The sequence below is a fragment of the Salvelinus alpinus genome, chromosome 29 (assembly GCF_045679555.1).
Source record: "Salvelinus alpinus chromosome 29, SLU_Salpinus.1, whole genome shotgun sequence".
Lineage (NCBI taxonomy): Eukaryota > Metazoa > Chordata > Actinopteri > Salmoniformes > Salmonidae > Salvelinus > Salvelinus alpinus.
This window is the reverse complement of record NC_092114.1, coordinates 28,322,430-28,327,023: the sequence shown is the minus strand read 5'-3', so window position 1 is coordinate 28,327,023 and position 4,594 is coordinate 28,322,430. Positions and strand designations below refer to the sequence as shown.

The following is a 4,594-nucleotide window of genomic DNA, read 5'->3' as shown; positions in this document are numbered from 1 at the left end:
TCTATCACTATTACCAGTCATTTGAAGCCTGTCTGTCTCACAGGTCTAGCACAGTCAATACTCCAGAGCTGTGAATGTTGGAGTGGAATCATTCCTGTTGGATGGGTGTGTGTGTGAAGCTCAGATGTTCCCTCACCTCCAGTGTGTGTGAACTGTGGCAGCCAGGGTGTGGCTGGTGAGGCCGTCGGGCAGAGGAAGGGACTCATTGATAAGAGAGGAACCAGAGTAACCACTCCCTGCAGCATGGCTTTCCTGAGAGGGGGCCTACATCGGCTCGCCCTTGCTAACACTCAGGACATTACAGTAGAGCTTTTCACACTTTGCAAAGTGTAGGGAAATGTTTTTCCTTCTTTACAAATGTGGCCTATTGTCTTACCTTTCCCCTCAGTTTTCTCATGCATCAGCATTTTTTTACTGGCATCAATAATAACAATTTAAGACATTTTGGTCCATGGTAATTTTTGGAAAAGCACAGTGTAATGTTGTGAAACATCAATTATCCCCTCTCGTTTGTTTTAAGGTGAACAAATATCAGATTCAAAATGATTTCTGTGCTTAAATACTCCTTAATAACAACTAACGGCTGTGTAAATTGCATAATAAGGCTCAATGAAGCGTTTTAATTTGTTTTTCATAATAGCAGGAAATGAAGCTCATTGTTGAGTAGATAATATCAGGGAGCAATAAGCTCTGGAATCTGTGACCTGTTTTCTGCAAGGTGAACCTTCCAAATGCCCTGAGGGATTGAAACCTAACTCAGATATTTTCTCATATACTTATTAGATTTTGAGTTGAACGGCAGTGCAACATCTGACTCATGTCAACACAACATGCAGAATGTTATCTTTCAAGTAAACAGACTGGCTCAACTAATGCAGTGTGTGTGTGTGTGTGTGTGTGTGTGTGTGTGTGTGTGTGTGTGTGTGTGTGTGTGTGTGTGTGTGTGTGTGTGTGTGTGTGTGTGTGTGTGTGTGTCTAAAGGTGGTGGAGCAAAAGGAGGAACACCTCAGACCCAAACAGTCTTACTTTACTCCGTTACATAACTATAGCCTGAATTTGGAAGTCCCAGCATTATTCTTTTCCCTCTTTAGATGATAGTTTAACAATAGCAATCGTCTCTCTATTTAACTTCAATTACAGGCAATCTTAAAGCATTACGAGGGTGCTGCCGTTGTTTATTTTACTGAATACTATTTTGGTCTGTTTCTCACCACATGGTTGCGCTCCACATGCAATGTGATCAACAGGAGGTGTTGACACTTGTCTGACTGTTTCTGAAACAAAGCAGGATTCACTTTCTCCTTGAGACAATGGGAAGAGAAAGGGAGGGAAAGAGGGAGGGAAGGGTGGGGGAGGTTAGAGGGGGTGGCTGGATAGTCAAGGACTTACACCCTTCAAACGGTGTTGTCCTAGGAATAAGATGTCAACCCGAGTCACTGTAAGTATGGGTGTTAACCCTGGTGTCCAGGCTAAACAACATGTAGTAGTATGGGTCTTAACCCTGGTGTCCAGGCTAAATAAACATGTAGTAGTATGGGTCTTAACCCTGGTGTCCAGGCTAAACAACATGTAGTATGGGTGTTAACCCTGGTGTCCAGGCTAAACAACATGTAGTATGGGTGTTAACCCTGGTGTCCAGGCTAAACAACATGTAGTATGGGTGTTAACCCTGGTGTCCAGGCTAAACAACATGTAGTATGGGTGTTAACCCTGGTGTCCAGGCTAAACAACATGTAGTATGGGTGTTAACCCTGGTGTCCAGGCTAAACAACATGTAGTATGGGTGTTAACCCTGGTGTCCAGGCTAAACAACATGTAGTATGGGTGTTAACCCTGGTGTCCAGGCTAAACAACATGTAGTATGGGTGTTAACCCTGGTGTCCAGGCTAAACAACATGTAGTATGGGTGTTAACCCTGGTGTCCAGGCTAGACAACATGTATTATGGGTGTTAACCCTGGTGTCCAGGCTAAACAACATGTAGTATGGGTGTTAACCCTGGTGTCCAGGCTAAACAACATGTAGTATGGGTGTTAACCCTGGTGTCCAGGCTAAACAACATGTAGTATGGGTGTTAACCCTGCTGTCCAGGCTAAACAACATGTAGTATGGGTGTTAACCCTGCTGTCCAGGCTAAACAACATGTAGTATGGGTGTTAACCCTGGTGTCCAGGCTAAACAACATGTAGTATGGGTGTTAACCCTGGTGTCCAGGCTAAACAACATGTAGTATGGGTGTTAACCCTGGTGTCCAGGCTAAATAAAAAACATGTAGTAGTATGGGTGTTAACATTCAAATGTATTTATAAAGCCCTTCTTACATCAGCTGATATCTCAAAGTGCTGTACAGAAACTGAGCCTAAAACCCCAAACAGCAAGCAACGCAGGTATAGAAGCACGGTGGCTAGGAAAAACTCCCTAGAAAGCCCAGAACCTAAGAAGAAACCTAGAGAGGAACCAGGCTATGAGGGGTGACCAGTCCTCTTCTGGCTGTGCCGGGTGGAGATTATAACAGAACATGGCCAAGATGTTTAAATGTTCATAGATGACCAGCAGGGTCAAATAATAATAATCACAGTGGTTGTCGAGGGTGCAACAGGTCAGCACCTCAGGAGTAAATGTCAGTTTGCTTTTCATAGCCGATCATTCAGAGTATCTCTACTGCTCCTGCTGTCTCTAGAGTTAACCCTAAACAGAAGGTCTGGGACAGGTAGCACGTCCGGTGAACAGGTCAGGGTTCCATAGCCGCAGGCAAAACAGTTGAAACTGGAGCAGCAGCATGACCAGGTGGACTGGGGACAGCAAGGAGTCATCAGGCCAGGTAGTCCTGAGGCATGGTCCTAGTGCTCAGGTCCTCCAAGAGAGAGAAAGAAAGAAAGAAAGAAAGAAAGAAAGAAAGAAAGAAAGAAAGAAAGAAAGAAAGAAAGAAAGAAAGAAAGAAAGAAAAAAGTAGAGAAAAAGAGAGAAAAAGAGAGAGAGAATTAGAGAGAGCATATTTAAATTCACACAGGACACTGGATAATACAGGAGAAATACTCCAGATATAACAGACTGACCCTAGCCCCCCGACACATAAACTACTGCAGCATAAATACTGGTGGCTGAGACAGGAGGGGTCGAGAGACACTGGGGCCCTGTCTGACAATACCCCCGTACAGGGCCAAACAGGCAGGATATAACCCAACCCACTTTGCCAAAGCACAGCCCCCACACCACTATAGGGATAACTTCAACCACCAACCTACTACCCTGAGACAAGGCCGAGTACAGCCCACGAAGATCTCCCCCACGGCACAACCCAAGGGGGGGCGCCAACCCAGTATGGGTGTTAACCCTGGTGTCCACGCTAAATAAACAACATGTAGTAGTATGGGTGTTAACCCTGGTATCCAGGCTAAATTCTCAACCTGGCACACGAACTATCATGACCATCACCTAATTATTCCCACCTTCCAACTGGCTCATCCAACCCCTCTCCTCTCTTTTCTCCTCCACTTTGGTGCTGTGAATCAGAATTTATTCTCTTCTCAGTCAATTTAATTTTAGGGTTAAATAAAACAAACATTAAAGCTGGAGGGACTGTGTGAGTTGGCAGTTGGCACTTTGGTGGGTCTGGGAGCAGGATTTCTGAAGAGTCACACCAGACAGGAAGTAAGGTCACTCACCAGCTTGTCCTGTTCCCTGTTCCTGTGATAAAAGAGCATATGCTTTAATTTGTACAGTACATTGGGCCCTTTCAACTCTCCTTTTAGTGGGGGAAAATCCAAAACCAAACCTAAGATATCAAGACGTGCCCACGGCAACCCTTGGGACAGAGGTAATCTGAACTCAATTCGACTTTCTGGTTAAATAAATACATTTAACATTGACTGTAATAAGGACAAATTAATAAAGTTATGTTTTGTTGGGAAAAAAACGAAATTGTTTATCACCATGTTCAGGATCCAACCTGATTTCCAGAAGCATAATGCATGCAATAATAATTACATTTACATTACATTTAAGTCATTTAGCAGACGCTCTTATCCAGAGCGACTTACAAATTGGTGCATTCACCTTATGATATCCAGTGGAACAACCACTTTACAATAGTGCATCTAACTCTTTTAAGGGGGGGGGGGGTTAGAAGGATTACTTTATCCTATCCTAGGTATTCCTTAAAGAGGTGGGGTTTCAGGTGTCTCCGGAAGGTGGTGATTGACTCCGCTGACCTGGCGTCGTGAGGGAGTTTGTTCCACCATTGGGGTGCCAGAGCAGCGAACAGTTTTGACTGGGCTGAGCGGGAACTGTACTTCCTCAGAGGTAGGGAGGCGAGCAGGCCAGAGGTGGATGAACGCAGTGCCCTTGTTTGGGTGTAGGGCCTGATCAGAGCCTGAAGGTACGGAGGTGCCGTTCCCCTCACAGCTCCGTAGGCAAGCACCATGGTCTTGTAGCGGATGCGAGCTTCAACTGGAAGCCAGTGGAGAGAGCGGAGGAGCGGGGTGACGTGAGAGAACTTGGGAAAGTTGAACACCAGACGGGCTGCGGCGTTCTGGATGAGTTGTAGGGGTTTAATGGCACAGGCAGGGAGCCCAGCCAACAGCGAGTTGCAGTAA

General features: G+C 45.3%; 1 long non-coding RNA gene across 3 annotated transcripts in view; it reads right to left on the bottom strand.

Annotated features, from left to right (window-relative positions):
• Positions 1–1,969: 1,969 nt before the first annotated feature.
• The window catches only part of LOC139559452 (uncharacterized), a 17,139-nt gene continuing 14,514 nt past the window's right edge, over positions 1,970–4,594 (bottom strand). For 2 of the 3 annotated variants that reach the window (XR_011671762.1, XR_011671763.1), the window contains exons 2-4: positions 3,665–3,686; positions 3,449–3,501; positions 1,970–2,853 (exon numbers count right to left, since the gene is read on the bottom strand). This is a non-coding gene — a long non-coding RNA (uncharacterized lncRNA). The remainder of the gene's footprint in view (positions 2,854–3,448; positions 3,502–3,664; positions 3,687–4,594) is intronic. The other variant, XR_011671761.1, reaches the window with a different exon arrangement.